This window comes from Vulpes vulpes, chromosome 5 (assembly GCF_048418805.1).
Source record: "Vulpes vulpes isolate BD-2025 chromosome 5, VulVul3, whole genome shotgun sequence".
Classification (NCBI taxonomy): Eukaryota; Metazoa; Chordata; class Mammalia; order Carnivora; family Canidae; genus Vulpes; species Vulpes vulpes.
The window spans coordinates 86,208,051-86,227,109 of record NC_132784.1 but is presented as its reverse complement, the minus strand read 5'-3'; positions in this window follow the sequence as shown (position 1 = coordinate 86,227,109).

Genomic DNA, 19,059 nt, shown 5'->3' with positions numbered 1-19,059 from the left:
TTATTGGTGTTCAATTTGCCAACATACAGAATAACACCCAGTGCTCATCCCATCAAGTGTCCCCCTCCGTGCCCGTCACCCAGTAACCCCCACCCCCCACACTCCTCCCCTTCCACCACCCCTAGTTCATTTCCCAGAGTTAGGAGTCTTTATGTTCTGTCTCCCTTTCTGATATTTCCCACACATTTCTTCTCCCTTCCCTTATATTCCCTTTCACTATTATTTATATTCCCCAAATGAATGAGAACATATAATGTTTGTCCTCCGATTGACTTATTTCACTCAACATAATACCCTCCAGTTCCATCCACGTCGAAGCAAATGGTGGGTATTTGTCGTTTCTAATGGCTGAGGAATATTCCATTGTATACATAAACCACATCTTCTTTATCCATTCATCTTTTGATGGACACCGAGGCTCCTTCCACAGTTTGGCTATTGTGGACATAGCTGAAACAAAATATTTTGAAGAAAACATGGAACATTCATTATTAAAGGTAATCATATTGTAGCATGTCGTAAGCAAATGCAGGTTTTGCAATCTGGGTAAATTTTAAAATTATTTTATAGACATGCAAATTCTCAAATTACAAATTACACTAAAAGCATCCACACACGCCATTCGTCCTTCCTTTACTATTTGTCCAGTTGTCTGAAACATTAGTTGGTCACCAACTCCATAGTATAACACAGTTCATTGTCACAAACAGTTATATGTTCACATAATTCCAGTTGTCAAAATTTGGAGGGTGTTTTCCTGGAAGGGATTTTTTTTCTTAAATCTGCATATTCTACGCTGCCTAAATTGTGAATGGGTGACTTCCCTGGATATGAGCACCGTGGGATTTGGAAGAAAAGAAGAATAAAGCTTCCTTTAACCATGAGTACTTGTGTGATATGCAGCACAATATTTCACCTTTTTAGGCCTAAGTATCCTCACGTTTATAATAAAAAAAATTGCATCCATCTTATAAGGCTCTTTAGAGGATGATATAGCGCATAAAACAATGAACGTGGAGTCCAGCGCAATATGAGCATGAAATATATAACAACGGATATCATATCACCTCTGTCAAAGAATTATCATATTGCATTGTAATGGTTCACTGATTTTTCTCCTCGACCGGTCTATGAATTGCTTCAGGGCTGGAGCAACTTTTTCAGCAGGGATTTACTTCCTTACTTTTAAAGTAAGTACCATAAATTAATTCTAAAAATTCAACTATCTTAAAGTTGCTAAAAGACATTAAGCATTTTCCTGCTTTCTTATATAGAGTACATTAGATTTAATGAATCCCCTTTGGAATTGCTCCAGTCTTTTGTGAAAGGCTGTTTTTTTCTTACTATGTTTAATATCTTTGTGCTCACTGAGCTCTTTGCTTCTGTTTGCCTGCTTTTCTTTTACTCCTGTCTTTTCTCTGATCATATGCTCCTCCTTCCATTGCATTGCTAAATCTGTATATTTCAGTCTTTGCTCCTCGTGACCAATTATTTCTTCTAATCTTCTCTACACAATCAAACCAGATTACCAATCTTTAAACTACTACCTATAATCTAGGATATGGATTCCGAGTTTAAGGATTCCCATATATGCCAAGTGCATAATGTTTAGAGTATAATTTCTTAGGCATATAGTTTTTCCATTAATATACTCTTGATGTTGATTTTCTTATTGTTTTTAGTTGTAACAGATAGACCACTTAATTTGGAAAGTTGGTATAGTAAAGGTGAGGTATTTATTACTTATGCCATAATGGTAGTAAAATAGACATATTTTATTCAAGCAAGGGCACATGCTGACACTGGGAGATCGATCGCCAAGAATCAGCTCATCCAACTTTCTCCTCATAGATATGAGGAAACAGACAAGTTGATTGACTTATGCAGTCATACAATGAGTTATGAGCAAACATGGAAATTGAGCTAATAGATTTTAACTAATTCTAGGTAATTTTTGTTTTATCTTATGCCTAATAACATTCTCCAGTGTCAGAAACTCTAATGACAATTTTAATTGTATATAATGGTGATTAAAACATATTTTTTGTGGTGGGGAGCAGAAGCAAAGAGAGAGAGAGAGAGAGAGAGAGAGAGCACGCATCTCAAGCAGGCTCCATACCCAGCAAGGAGCCTGGCTGAGGGCTCGATCTCATGACTCTGGGATCATGACCTGAGCCAAAACCAAGAGTCCAATGCTTAACCAACTGAGCTACCCACGTGCACCTTAAAACTTATTTCAAAAATCCAAAGGAAATATAAGTTGTCAATAAGATATAGCATTGATCTAGATAGCAATCACAGTAAATATGAAAGATGAGTTCTTTAAGCTTATTTTATTATTATTATTATTATTATTATTATTATTATTATTATTATTTGGTTTGTTTGTTGTTGAAATTCTAGTGTCAGGCCAGTCATACTTTTTGAATGTAAAAGTAGTCTTTCTCACTTCAAAGTCTATAAACATTTTCCTACTTTCCAATGCCTTGGTTGTTATTATGCCAAAATCTATGGAAACTGGGAAAGAAAGAAAGGATCTCAAAGAACGCCTATTACATTTTTGACCTATAAGCTTACTTCAAAGCCAGAATTCCTAACAACTCTTAAAATATACCCCCTGTGGTACGATGGTTTTAATTTACTAAGATTTCAAGTGGCTTCACCATACCTATTTTTCCCAGACACCTGCAGATCATAACAAAGTCAAGAATTAGAGATTCATTTCCTGCTCACTTTTCTTCATAGTATCCAGGGTGTGCTGTTCCATTCTGTGGCATTTTTATGTGATTTGTAGTTAGTAATGTGTAAAATTTAGATTTAACACTTATCAATATGCTACTTCTATGTAAGTTCTGATAAGGGAGGGATAGGAGTTAGGCATGCAAACCTGGATATGCAAACCAAATCATGAACTAGCAAATCACATTTTCTATAAAGGCAGCTAATCACTTCATTGGCAGAAGAGAGAATTTTTTGGAAGGTAAAGTGTGGCATACTATTATGAGCCTTTATAGGATTTTGATACAATGTTGGCTTTTAAACATATAAGGAAAAAAATATTCTATATTTTGGGTCACTATTTTAGGGAAATCTTCCAGAAACTACAAATAGTAGGCATTATTTGAAAGTTATAAGAAACTGACCAAAACGTATTAGCATTACACAATTACTATCCTTCCTCCAGAAAAATGAAGATAAGCATGTATTCTGAGTTAGCACCATATTCTGAAGCAGTTAAAACCTTGAAAGTAAAGTAGCATAGAATTAATGGTTTTATTCAAGGAAAGGACAATCTGGTCATCAATCACATAGGCAGCATGAATGAACTTAGCAAAAGATAGGGACATAATGACTTCCAGCAATGGCTGTCATCATAACTTAACATTTGCATAACTTAAAAATATCTATGGACTACTGGCTACGGTGATAATTCACAGTGGTTATTACACTTTCCAAATAAAAATCTGCATTATCACATTTTATCCCCACAATGATGCCGTATTGTCCAAATGACAGTGTGGCAGCTTCTCGTCACCGTTTTCATAAAAGAATACCTACAGTTGGCTGATGACAGAATTTGAACCAGAACCTATGTCCTTTGGGTTTAAATCTCAGGCTATTCTATTCTATTTCTGTATCTCAAGAGAAAATGGTAACTGTATGCTGATAATTCAAATTAAATAATCACATTTAACTCCTTACTGATTTGTATGTTGGGTGCATACGCAAACTTAATACACTGTGATTTTTTTTCAATAAGTTAAACTTTAAAATAGCAAATATTTTCAAAGTCCAGGTTAAAAATATCGAAAAGCACCAAAAAGTCTTAATGCTGAAAATTATAGTCCCTTGGTACTCCCTCGTGTCAGCTTTGTTCTCCAGAGGCAAAGATTTTTAACTATTTCGGTTTAATTTATTATTCTCCCCTGTGCTTACAAGGTGCATTTTTGCCCGGATCATCTTCACTGACATTTACTTTGGATTGTTATTTTTTAAATTTCTTCCTCAGCTCCATCTATTTTAACCCATGGACCAGTAAGAGCCTAAACCTTTGCCTGACACAGACTTCCAGCAGGCCAATTTCTAATTAGCGGTGGCCTCCACACCTCAGGTTTCTCCTTCTGTTAAAGAAAATTTAGTCATTTGTGTACTTTTGTCATTTATTAATCTGACCATATAAAAATTTATAAGGCATGCTTAGTATTTGTCCACAAATTCTTTAAAGTCAACTTGAATAAATCTAGAATTAAATGGGTGGGTTTAGGAGTTCTGGTATTGGGTTTGGAAATGATGACTTTACTTATGGTTCTGAGGTGGTGTAAAATTCAAATGTACAGGGATCCCTGGGTGGCGCAGCAGTTTGGCGCCTGCCTTTGGCCCAGGGCGCGATCCTGGAGACCCGGGATCGAATCCCACGTCGGGCTCCCGGTGCATGGAGCCTGCTTCTCCCTCTGCCTGTGTCTCTGCCTCTCTCTCTCACTGTGTGCCTATCATAAATAAATAAAAAAAAAATTTAAAAAAAAAAATTCAAATGTACATGAAGGTGAGTGCCTACTGCTTTCTATTCATATATTTTATATTTTCCTATAGATTCCAACTGTTGTTAGAAAATACTATGCATTAAGGAACTTTAAAAAATAAGAAGGCTGGACAGGAAAAATAACCCTATGGTAGCCTTGTTGTTGTTGTTTTTTAAGGTGATTGATTGATTGATTGATTGATTGATTTAGAGAAAGATAGAGAACAAGTATAAGCAAGGGAGGGGAGAGGGAAAGAGGATCTCAAGCAGACTCCCACTGCTCATGGACTCCCCATCCCCATCAGACTCAATCTCATCACCCTGAGATCATAACCTGAGCCAAAACCAAGAGTTGGACACTCAACGGAGCCACCCAGGTGCCCCTACCCCTATGCTAAACTTTTATTCATCTCTGCACTTTTTTTTCCCTCACCCTTGCAAATCCTCACCACAGAGAGTCACTGATATAAAAGGACAAAAGGTTGCACAGAGAGACCACACATTAAACCAAACATATCATCACACACTCACCATAGTTTCCCGTATATCACAGATGTCTCAAAATCCAAATAAATTGCTTTGCATCTTAAAGGCATTTCTTTCTTCATCCTCCCTTTGACAAGAAAACTACTCAAGATCCACTCATGACAGTATTTTCACTTTTTGCATTTCAGTCTCTAGTAGCAGTCACAATCCCATTCTCATACTCTGAGAAGGTGTATGCTAATATTGGAATAAGTTTATCTGTAGACATTACAATTGAAAAACAAGCGTGTTCGAATGAAAGGCAATATCATGAGTATCATTCATCATTTAGCTGCCACAGCTGGGTTTCCAGATGTACAGATGTAAAAACTGGGACAAAGGATAGATGGCTTGTTCTAGGGCACACATATAGCAATGCGCCATGGGACCCTCTGGTAGATCTACAAATCACCTGGAGGTGATTCCTTTCTAGTAATGAGTACCGTGGGGTTCATACCATAAAAAGGCAGGCAGGTCTAAAATTAAAGCACCATATTTTGAACTCATAGGTAGATAAAATTGGAAATATATGGAGTGTGCATTTCCATGAACAACAACAACATAAAAAGCCTAGCACATATGTTTCATGTTTTTTCTTTCTATCTCATTTCTAAATCTCATAATATTAATGGAAATACAAAATCACCACAGATCAACATCAAAGTAATAATTGTTATAGGCAACATTGATCTGGCAAGATCAATGCAGGCAAGATTAATGGAAGCTCAAATCTATAGGTGAAAGTTCTAATAGAAGAGCAACAACTGCATATTATCTTAGTATCTCCTCTAAGATAGATGGCAACTTTACAAAGAAAAACGATGGCAACTTTATGGTAGAGAAAGCCAGCAGCCACTATTTTAACCAAGTGATCAAGGTTAATACCCGAAGTAGTAAGGTATATGGATACTATGTGCCCCCTGCGCTGAGAAGGACATCATATTTCTATGGTATTCAAACTAATCATGAGAAAATCAGACAAATCCATTTCCTACATAACCCTGACCAGTACGATTCAAAAGTGTGATAGTCATGAAAGACAAAAAGAACTGAGAACCTGTCCTAGAGTAGAGGAAACAAAGAAGGCATGGTAATTAAGTGCAATGTAAGATTCTGAAATAAATCTTAGCAACAAAGAAGGACATCACTAGAAAAAATATATAAATGTGAATGAGAGAGTAGCACAGAAGGATATTGGTAGAAAAACTACTAAAATGAGAATAGGACCAGTAGTTTAAGTGATATGGTTGTACAAATACTGATTTTATGGTTCTAATGGTCGTATTATAGTTATATGTATATTAATGTTAGAGACCCTAGGAGGCTGGTATATGGAAACTCTCTGTATGGCCTTGTAATAATCTGCAAGATTCTGTACATATAGAATTATTTCAAAATATCAGGGAAAAAATCATATCCTAAATATTTGTAAATAACAACATAGTGACAATCAGAAAAGCATTTTAGTATATCTTCCTATGGAGGGATATTAAGGAAGTATAGAAATTGTAAATATACATTTCAATAAATCACTGGAAAGTCAGCATGTGACTACCACTCAGGTCAAAAACTCGGGCAATATACAAGAGACCTAGAGGTGTGCCTTATAATTCCTCTAAGATCTCCTTCGTCTCTTCTCCCCAGGTTAACCCCTGTATTGTCTTCCAAGAGCATAAAGAGTTGTTTCTTAATTTTATATCAGAGAACATAGCAATTCACAGGCTATCCAGTAATAAGTGAGAGTTTTCTTTGTTCCATAGCCTCACCAACACTTGGCTTCGTCTACTTAATTTTACTCATTCCGGCATGCACAAGAAAGTACAGAGTTTCGGTAGCAATTCTTTTGAACCTCTGTGTTCCACATGGCTGAATTATGGCTGTGCAATGAGAAAGGGACTTCTTATAAACACTTTGAAATAATTCAGCACATGAGACTACTTTTATATTAATCACATTCTGAAGTCTCATTTACAGGTCCCAGAGGAAGTCAGAGCTTTCCCAGAAGATTTGTCTTACAGAGAAAAAAATGAATAGAATTAAATACAATGTGATTTGGGATTGTTTAGGTGTTGCATGCTTTTATTTTATGATAAAATTATTTCAATAATTTACATTTTAATTTAACTTTATTTAATTTACACAAAATACATACGGATAAAAGCATAACATTCCCTCATGAGAAAAAGGACTAATAGCTCTTCTAAGGATGCAGATATTTTGTCCTAATTTTATTTCAGTACTCGACTCCCTTGATAAGCGCACGTCATATTTTTCCAAATAGAAGTAGAAATGGGCCCATTTATCAATACCATATATTGATAAGTCTAGAAACTTTTATAAAACATTTAAAGACATTTGTAAATGACTTAAATATTCCCTTAATGCCTGCTAAAACCTGCATGAATATATTACAATGATTTGCTACAAAAAAGAATTGTACTTTTAGTTAACAAATTTTTCTGAGATATAGCTAGAGTGACTAATAAAGAATAATAAGGAAAAGTGACAGTGGGCAATGAGGTAAACCTTATACAATCTATTCATGTATTTTAAATTATATCTCAACCATCTTAGGAGATTTTGCTATGTTTTTAGTTGTGGATTCAGCCCCAGAGAGTTATAAATGTCAATATGTAATTTGATTCAATTCATTTTTTAAAATTTTTATAGCTGTGTAATCAGAGTTTGTTTATCACAGTGTGATTTTTACCCCCAAAAATGAAAAAAAAAGGAAAAAAAATCATTTTACTGCTGCCTTACTTTATTATCAGGCACATCCTATATAGCTAAGAAAACAGATTATATGTAGAAGGTCACAAGGCTAGTACGTGGCAAAGCTTTCAGCTCAGAGTAAACTCTTAATTAAAACCCATTAGACTATCTCCACTTGCTCATCACAACATGTCATTCTGCAGAATATGTACTTATAGTTATGTTTCTTGCCCAGGAAGTAAGAAGAAAACAAACCAGTGCTTTTGAAATAACAGAATCAACTGTGAACTTTGTTAGACATCCAACAGCTGAGCTGTGTACTTTCTTACTGTCTATAGTCTTATTTTTTCCTCCCTCCCCTATTGGTCACTCTCCTTCCACCTGCAGTCTTTTCCTTTTTTTTTTTTTTTTCCTTTTGGTAATTTCTTTTAAATTTTATGATAGCTCCTATTTCTTTTTTTTCTTTAACATTTGTTTTAAGTTTGATTTGTTAATATATAGTATAACACACAGTGCTCATCCCACCATGTGCCCTCCTCAATGCCCGTCACCAGTTACCTCATCCCCCTGCCCACCTCCCCTTCTGTGACCCCTTTATGTATTTACCAGAGTTGGTAGTCTCTCATGATTTGTCTCCCTCTCTAATTTCTCCCCATTCGGTTCCCCTCCTTTCCTTTATAATCCCTTTCACTATTTCTTATATTCCACGTATGAGTGAAACCATATGATGATTGTCCTTCTCCTGTTGACTTACCCTCTTTTTTTCTCCTCAAGTCACTGAGGTATAAACATTTGAGATAAGAAAAGTTGGCTACCAGCATTTGTCTTGAGTATTTTCAGGGTATGACTTTACTAGGGTCACCAAACCAGGAAGAAATTCGTATTTCTCTGCTTGATTGCACAAGAAGATATATAGGCATTTGGGTCCTATCCTGATCTTATTGTTGGTACAAAGGCCAACTCAGCCCTGGAATATGCAAGAGATTAGAGAAAGAACTGAACTTGCTAGATCTGGCAGCTGGGGTTGTACCTGCCTTCTCCATATGTGTCCAGCTATTGGAATAGGATTTGGCTATTATTTGCCAACCTGGCACCAATAGTGGTATACCTTCCTGTTACTGCTACTTCTGCCAAAATAACAGGTTCTTATCTCTGAAAATTTGACATTAATGATCCACTTTCTTTCCTACTTGCACCACTTTATTCTTGTGTATACCTATGTTTTGCTTAACTTTGATTTCTTTATATTTGAGAAAGGAGATTTATGCATTTGTGATGTGAACATGTAAATAAAAATCAGGTTTGACTACGTGTATTAGAAAACTCCAAACTAAACAAAATGAAATTTTATTTCTCTCTCATAGGAAACAGGCAGTCAGGGGTTGGCATAGCAGTTCAATAATAGCGACAAGGACATTTCTTTTTAATATCATGCACTGCTGTCCTGGAAGCCATCTCATAATTAAACATGAATTTGAAATGATAGGGGGGAAAAAAAAGATGAGGAATCATGTGTTTTTCCTCTAAGGAACCTCTTGTTGGAAATCACAAACAAACAAACAAAAACCCTTCTGCTTATAATTCATTTGCCAGAACATAGTCACTAAGCCAACCTAGCTCTGAGGACAGAAAAGCAATTTCATAATTGGATGCCACAATATATTTACATAGTAGGTGTAGTTGACAAAGCTAACAATTAGTCTACCTATATATAATAATACATGTGTGCGCATAATATACATATATATTCCAAAATGCAAATAAATTGGAATATGGATATCCTACAATTGTATTAGTGTTGAGGGTAGCCAGACCTCCACATCTGTTGAAAGAATATTTCCTTAGGTCAAAATATTATTGTCTCCAGAGGAGAAGCAATTGAGTATCAAGCATTTCAAACTGGTTAGCAATAAAATATAACTTTCACAACAAATTTAAAAATTAATAATAAAAGAAACCAAAAAAATATATTAAGAAAAATACCAGTGATTCATTAGATGACCGCTTTAAAAAGTAGACATAATAATAGAAACTACTTTATTAGTAAAAATATTAGAAATAATATTTTGCTTATTTTAAACATTTAGTAATCAAATAATTTTTGTGTTTATGATACTATGATATATGGCTGTTATGACATTTTAAATGCATGTGTCATTTTGAAAATTATTTTTGAAGAGAACTATTCTAGAAGCCATCAACATAAGAAGAATATTTTGTTGTTCAATAAAAGCTTTTATCAAAAATTGTTTTTTTTTTTAATTTTAGGACTAAGCTTTAATGTCCAAGTATGGTTAATAAATTCTGTTTCTAAATATTGTTCAATGACAGTATTTTGAGCCAAATATTATGTCACATCTATTTTGAGTTCTTTTTATATAATTAAACAAAATACAAATTTATAATTATATCTTATTTTTATAATGATGTATTGTCTGTTTATCATTATATAAAGTAAAGCCATTAATTCTAATAATGTGGTTTAATAAAAGTCTGCTTAGATTCTCACTGTTGACCATTTATTTACCCAAGCAAACAAATAAACTTCTCATAAGATAGTATACAAGTTCCAGTACTCCATTCATTACATTTATTCAAGTTTATGTGTGTGTTCATTCACTTAAAAAATATAATGATATAAGGGTACCAGGGTGTCACAGTTGGTTAAGCTTCTTGATTTTGGTTCAGGTCATGGTTTCAGAGTCTATTTAGGATTGAGCCCCATGACAGGCTCTCTGTTTGGTGGGGCATCCACTTGCCATTCTCTCCATCTCCCTCTGCCCCTACCCCCATGTGTTCTTCCCCTTTCTCTCACTTTCTTTCTCTCAAATAAATAAATCTTTAAAAATATATATAATTATATATCTTTCACTTGCCACAATATGTCCAGTACTAAAGTAAAATAAGTTAAATATAAAACGACGCAAAATACAAAAAGACAAAAAAGAAAAAGGAAAAAAGAAGAACAGAAGTCAGGCACTGGAGCAAGTTTCTTCTGTGGTGTGTGTGTGTGTGTGTGTGTGTGTGTAGGAAGAAGCAGGATAGGACAGAGGTTTAGTTGGCTTTCTTATTATTACTGACATCTATGGAGTTTATATCTTATCAGTTTTTCCGTTTATAGCATAGCCCTTTGTGTACAAAACTGAAAAGACTACTGATGAAAGAAGTAGGGGATCCCTGGGTGGCTCAGTGGTTTAGTGTCTGTCTTCAGCTCAGGGCCTGATCCTGGAGACCCAGGATTGAGTTCCCATTGGGCTCCCTGCAGGGAGCCTGCTTCTGCCTCTACCTGTGTCTCTGCCTCTCTCTCTCTCTCTCTCTCTCTCTCTCTGTGTGTGTCTCTCATGAATAAGTAAAATCTTTAAAAAAAAGAAAGAAGAAGTAGAGAAATATCAAGAAAACCCATACTTCTGAAGTTTGCCCATTTCCTGTTGTAGTAGCTGCAGGCCCTATCCAGGCTTTGCTGTGTCACACGCGCTATTTGATATCATTTCTATTACTTCTTAGTTATGCCATCATCATGAAATGCCCCCAAATAAAAAAAATATTTCAGGTTACATCTAATTATATGAAGATATTTAAAAAATCATTTTCCTAAACTAAAGGTAGGACTTTTTTTTAAAATCAACAGAAAAAACAAAACACAACTGTATTTTCACTTGATAGCATTGTTTCCTAAGAGTAGACACAAAAAGGTAACCATCCAAAACTAAACCTGAAAAATTATGGCAAAGACAAAAAGAACACAAACTTAGATCCAGAAAACTGAAGCAAAAGGCCAGCTTTACCATTAACGATAAAATCTTGGTCTGTATACTTTACCTTTCAAGCCTGACATTTTCCCACAAAACACACAGGAAATAATATTTACCTTTCAATATTGTTTTGAACATTCAATTAAAATGATGTGTGTGCATTTGTACAATTTAAACAGGATGAACACTAAAAATGAAATATGAACATCAATAATTTAAGGAATAATGGTAGAAAGAAAAATAAACAATATTTCAAAAACAGGAGATCCTACAAATCAATATGCCACTTTTCTCATTCAAGGAGTAGTATTTTTGGCAATTCTGTTTTAGAGAAAATACGTACAAAGAAACTCCCTTAGGAATCTTTTTTGTTTGTTTTTAATCTCAGAATAATGATCTCGGAACACCTGTCAGAGTAATGTTCTCTTTAATTTGATATTTTACATGTTGGAGAAGATTAAAGGCAAGCCATGCCCCTGAGTTATTTAACTATATGTGTAATTGTAAATTTATCCGAAGTTTCAGAAGTAACGGTGATCTCTTAAAAAAAAAAAAAAAACAGTAATCATTCTCAAAAATAGAAAACCACTTAAAATGCAACTTCCCCTTCTCCCTTCCGGATCCCTCAGTCCTCATAATGAGGAATTGGAACTGGATTTATGTGACAATGCTGCTGATGATCTGGGAGGGAAGAGACAAAGCAACAGCCTCAGAGCCTTCCAGGTCTGCACCAACTCGGCTATGCCAACTGCAAAGAAAAAAAGGCATGACTTGTTTTTGTTGGTAAAGTCAGCAGATGTGACTTGAAGACAAATAGGGAGCAGATGTGATGAGTTAGATCGCTTGCTTTTACATAGACAAATGTGGCTGTAGCCATCATAACTGGGAAATGCTTCAGCTGCAGAATCGGCTCGGTCTCCTAAGCACCAAGCTTATGTTTCCTACCCCCCTGGCGGTTCTAAAGAAGCATGGAGAGAGCCCCGAACCTCTGAGCTCTCATCTGATCATGTTAAGTTAAGCAAAATTAATTTTGAAAAATGACTTAAAAGGCATGTGCTGCCTTTTACACAAATTGTAATGAAATGCACTCTGTTGGAGTTTTTGTTGTTGAAAAAAAAGAAAAGAAAAAAGAGAATATGAAAAAAGAGATGTTTGTCAGAACTGGCGTGGAAAAAGATTAAAAATGCAACAGTTGTTTTGATGGAATTGGCTGATAAGAAGTGTTGGGAGAAAACAAAAAACACAAGCTGATATTAGATGTGGTGCGCCATTTCCAAAAGTGACATTTATTTCCTTGGAAAAGTCCAATATGCTCAGTTATCGAACTTCTGACCTTTCCTTCTAAACATTGTAAGAAGCTGCTGATCATCTGGGTCTCTCTGTTGTAGATGCTGGGTTGCATCTTTTTAAGGCAGAGAAAAGGCAAGAGGTTTATCCCTCTTGCATTTGGAATCTCTCAAGTCCAATCAAAATCTAAGGGAAAAATTCTATCCGTCTGAAAGCCAGGTTTGCTATTAAGTTTCGCCCCCATCCTTTATTGTGTCTGAGTGATATCCTGGGCAGACAGCTAACACCGTGGTGAGTTACCTTTCATCTTTTCTTTCCCTTTTTAAACATATAACATATAAACCTAAACAATAATGAAAGTATGAACATCATTTTTTGCCTGTACTCAGCTGATTGTTTTCTTTTTTTTCTGGATGTAGTGAGATTCCCCAAATTCTATTTTACTTTTACATGTCCCCAAACGAAGTAATCCTTGCAGCCATTTATCTTACTATTACCTCTGATGTATACTGTCAAACTCCGTGTAGGCAGGCGGCAAGGAGAATGCTATCCAGAGACCTAAGTGGAACTGCCAACAGTGTAGCCTCATGCAAATCACATTTGCATCCAAGAAAGATGTGATAGGACATTCTTCTGATATATGACTACGCTTAATTTCTGTGAATAATGCTAAAATGTAAATGATTCATGACATCCCTCAGTCCATAAAAGGTGGCAACAATGACATTTTCTCTCCTGAATTCTGACTTCACCTGTTATTAGCTTTGTGAGCCTCCACTTCTTCAAATGTAAAGTGAAGACTGTAAAATCTAGCCTGCGGGGAGTTGAAGATGAAATCATATCATCCTGGTATAAAGCTTCTAGTCTCTGGGATTCCTCAGTGTTGAGTAGTGCACATCTCTATCCTGGTGCCTTGATTCTGACTCTTGCTAGCTCAGGGACTGCAGAAGCTCCTGGACCAGCAGAACTTCACTTTCGTTATTGGTGGGATAATAATCACATCTTAAAATGTTTGCAAATTAAATCATATAATAATCGATAAAGTAGTTAGGATGGTGCCTAGCTTGAGAAATGGTAGGCTTCATAAATATTAGCTGTTAAGTCCTCCCTTGAATGCTTTCATATTAATGTCTTGCAGAATTTCTAGGGAATAATGCAGGTACACCTCATTTTATTATGCTTTGCTTTATTGCCCTTCACACATGGTGCATTTTTTTTTTTTTTAACAAATTGAAAGTTCAAGACTTCAGTGGAGCCCTACCTACAGATGTCATGGAAATAGCAAAAAACAAACAAACAAACAAACAACCTGAAATCAGAAGTGGAGTTTGAAGATGTGACTAAATTGCTGCAATCTCATGATAAAACGTTAACAGATGAGCAATTGCTTCTTACGGGTGAGAAAAGAAAGTGATTTCTTGAGATGGAATCTACTCCTGATGAAGACGCTATGAAGAAACATAACAACAAACGATTTTGAGTATTCCGTAAACTGGTTGACAAACTAGTGTCAGGGTTCTAAAAGATTGACTCAAACTTTGAAAGAAGTCCAACTGTGGTTAAAATGCCATCAAACAGCATCACATGCTACAGAGAAATTGTTTATAAAAGAAAGAGTCAGTCAATAGAGCAAACCTCATTGTTGTCTTATTTTAAGAAATTTCTACAACCATCCCAGCCTTTAGCAACCATCATCCGGGTGAGTCAGGAGCCATTAACCTGGAGGCGAGGCCCTCCACCAGCAAAAATAAAAAATAAATAAAATTTTAAAAAAATTACTATTTGCTGAAACCTCAGATGATGGTTAGCATATTTTAACAAGTAAGTACTTTTAAATTAAGGAATGCACATTGTTTTAGATGTAACACTATTGCAAAGATACAACATTAGAATATAATGCAAACCTAATTTCTATATGCACCGGGAAACTCCTCCTAAAATCATTTGAGTTGCTTTATCATGCTATTTGCTCTATCGTGGTGGTCTGGAACTGAACCCACAATCTCCTGGTTGTATGTAATTGGCCTGCTATACCCTGAGATCTTCCTGACATCTATATCTAGAACCCCAAGGCCTGTGGCTGGCCCTGAGAGTCAGATTTGTGAATTTGGTTCTAACGCATTGCCACGTTTTCTAAACTCTCTGCTCAACTGTACTCTTCCATAGGCAGGAGCATGTATTCAAGGTCCTCATCCTATGCTCTTAGCCTTCAGAGTCCTGTTTGCTTGTCCCGAACTAAAGAGAAATTACACTGTAATATTAAGCAGCCCTTTCTTTGGGACTGCAATTAAAATATAGCTTTATAAAGTTAATTTTGAAATTGCTGCTATATTCTTTAAAGATTTTATTTATTTATTTGACAGAGAAATACAGCACGAGCAGGAGAGGGAGAGAGACTAAGAGAGAGTGAGAGACAGAGAGAGAGAATCTCAAGCTGACTCCATGCTGAGCACAAAGCCCGATGCTGGACTTGATCCCAGGACCTCAGGATCATGACCTGGGCTGAAGGCAGACACTTAACCGACTGAGCCACCCAGGCACCCCATACTCATCTTCTGACCGTACATCAATTCTTATAGCTCTGTGAGCTTTCTCTTCTAGTCTGCAAGTAATCGATGCCAGTATCATGTCTTTATGATTACTCAGGTTGTAAGACTCAAGCATGTCCACTGAATGCTTCTTTTAGATGTTCCTAATAAACATTGGCCACTAAAGCTACATTAAAACAAGAAATGGTAGTTAATATTAGACAAATAGTAGAATTTAGTCAGAATCATTTTTTTAAAGATTTATTTATTTATTTATTCATGAGAGACACAGAGAGAGGCAGAGAAACAGGCAGAGGGAGAAGCAGGCTCTTCGTAGGAACCTGATGCAGGACTCGATTCCAGATCACGGGATCATAACCTGAGCTGAAGGAAGCTGCCCAACTGCAGAGCCACCTGGGTGTCCCATGTCAGAAGCATTTCAAAATAATTAGGAAATACATCAGTGTAAATACATGCTTAGAGTGATTTTTTTATTGTAGTATAATTAACATATAATATCCTATTCGTTTCAGGTATACATCATCGCAGTGGTTTGGTATTTTCATACATTTGAAATGATCCTCATAAGTCTATCATCTATCGCCATGCAATGTTATTATAAAGTTATTGACTATATTCCTTATGCTATACCTTACAGGCATATGACTTCTTTATTTTATAATTGGAAGTTTGTACCTCCTAATCCCCTTATTTCTCTTGCCCCACAGCCCTCACCCCTCTGGTAACCAACAGTTTGTTTCCTGGATCTGTGAGTCTGCATCTGTGTTGGTTTGTCCATTTGTTTTGCTTTTCAGATTCCACATAAAAGTGAAATCATATGGCATTTTTCTTTGCCTAATTTATTGCACTTGGCATAATACCCTCTAGGTTCATCCATGTTATCACAAATGGCAAGATTTTATTATTTTTATGGCTGAGTCATATTCTAGTGTGTGTGTGTACACACACAATGCAGATTTGTAAAAACATACAAAGGTGACACATATTTTTGAGTCTTTATCTTGGTCCCCAGTCCCCTCATCCATCAATGTCTATATCAAGAAAATTTACAATCTACCCACAGAATCTGGAAGTCCATCTGTTGGCAGAGGCTCTAATTGTAGGCACATGCAGCTAAAAGAATGTTCCTAATCTAAGAGTTGTTAATCCAGTGGGACTCTCTCAGTTATTTGGAAACGATCCTAAATTCCACTATTTATCTATTTATTTATTTAGTTGCCGTTTATTTTGTTTTAAGGTTACTTTAATGTCCTTGATGTTTATCAGAAATATCTGAAATATGCACTGAAGGACAAGCTTCACTTGTATCATCTGGGTGATCTAGGGACAGGTTGCCAGCATCCACAACTTGTAAATTAGAAAATTCACAGATGTATAGGAACCGGGAAAAATCGCAGGGTTAAGTGTAACTTGAAACGGAATTCCCCAAGAATCCTTACTTAGAGGATTTATTTAATACGTTGCAAAAGAAAAAGAGAAGCTAAGTTTATCTGAAATGCATAGCATCCTGTGAGAGTGAAGAGATTCTTTGAGATGATTAGCCTATCAAGAGCCACCAGAATGATCATCGAAATTCATTGTTTTTCACGGTATATCCACATCCTTAATCTTTTGCTAATACCTGTGGAACAGGTTAACTAATGATTTAAGCAGCCCCACCCCCCATGATAAATCAAGGCTGTAACAACATGGTCTGAGACTCTTGTCACTGTTTTCATTTTTCTCTTGCAGCACTATTTTTGTTAAGTGTTATCAGTAAGGCCTGGACCTGAAGCTTTCACTCTACTGGAGTCGGCGGCAGTGGAATGATTCAGATAGAGTGGCAAAAGAGCCATCCACGCCAACGGCTTCATCGAGGCTTATTTTTCATTCTTTCCACAGTCCTGCTGCTGAAATATGGTCTGACTGCTTAGCTGGATCATGGGGGAAAGTGGGAGTGGAATACGACTCAAAGCAAGCAGTTTCACGGTCTCACTGATGTAAAGAGCAGAAAAATTTTGTTTTGGGCTGTTTACTGTTCTGAATAGCAATCAGTAGTTTGCACTTGTAGGTAAAAACATCTGTTAAATACATCTTAGAGGTGTTCCTTGTTAACAGTTATTTAAAAAAAAACTAGATCTTGGAGTCAGACCCAGTCTCTAACAGCTCCTTAACTCAATATGGACATTATTTTTCTTAAATATATGAAATGAGAGCCCAATACCTAAGATCCCTTCCAGTTATAATATGGCTAAGGCTCTATACAATTTTTCTTTTACATATATACTGAATTCTAATGGTTGGATCTATCAGAATTTGATAGGTTATTCTTATTTCTATATCATTATTCTCTCAGATTAAGTAATATCAAAGCCATCTTTCTAAATGATTTTTTTCTAAAGATTTTATTTATTTATTTATTCATGAGAGACATACAGAGAGAGGCAGAGAGACAGAGGCAGAGGGAGAAGCAGGCTTCCTGCAGGGAGCCCGACGTGGGACTCGATCCTGGGTCTCCAGGGTCACGCCCTGAGCCAAAGGCACATGATCAACCACTGAGCCAGCCAGGTGTCCCTAAATTATTATTTTTAAAAAGCTTTCACACAGCAAAGGAAATGATCAATAGAATGAAAAGACAAACTACCGAATGGGAGAAGGTATGTACAAATGATATATCCATAAGTAGTTAATATCCAAAATATATAAAGAATGTATAAAACTCAACACCAAAAAACCCTCCAAAAACAAAGAATCTGATTAAAAATGGGCAGAAGACACAAATAGTCATTTTTCCAATGAAGACAGATGGTCAACAGACACATGAAAAGATGTTCAACATCACCAAATATCAGGGACTTGCAAATCAAAACCACAATGAGATAGAACCTTACACTTGTCAAAATGCCCAGAATCAAACAGACAAGAAGTAACAATGTTGGTGAGAGTGTAGAGAAAAAGGAGCCCTTGTGCACTGTTGGTGAGAATGTACATTGGTTCAGCCACTGTGGAAAATAGTACACAGGTTTCTTAAAATACTAAAAATAAAAATACTATATGATCCAGTAATTCCACTACTAGGTATTTATCCAAAGAAAGCAAACAAACAAAAACTCACTGATTTTTTAAAAAATATGTATCCCCATGTTTATTGCAGCATTATTCATAACAACCAGGATATGGAAGGAACCCAAGGGTCCACTGATAGACAAATGAATAAAGAAGGTGGTATGTCTATATACAATGGAATATTACTCAGCCAGAAAAAGAGAAAAAAAAAAAAAAGAATGAGCTGTTTCCACCCACAGCAACTTGGACGGATCTAGAATATTATAAGTGAAAAGTCAAACAAAGAAAGACAAATACCATATGATTTGACCCATGTGAGATCTAAAAAATAAAACAAGTGAACAAACAATAAAATTGAAAAAGACCTAAAAATAGTAGAGAATGCACTGATGGCTGCCTGGGAGGGTGGGGGGTTAGGGGGAGGTAAAAGGGGTGAAAGGGAGTGGGGAGTACAGCCTTCAAGGTATAGAGTGAATAAGTCAGAGATAGAAGGTACAGTAGAGGCACTATAGTCAAGGGTAATGTTAAAGCCTTGTGTGGTGATGCATGGCGGCTACATGTGTGATGAGCAAGGCATGGGACACAGAGTTGTCAGATCACTGTGATGTATGCCTGAAACAAAGGTGACATTGTGGGGGGCTCAGCGGTGGAGCATCGGCCTTTGGCCCAG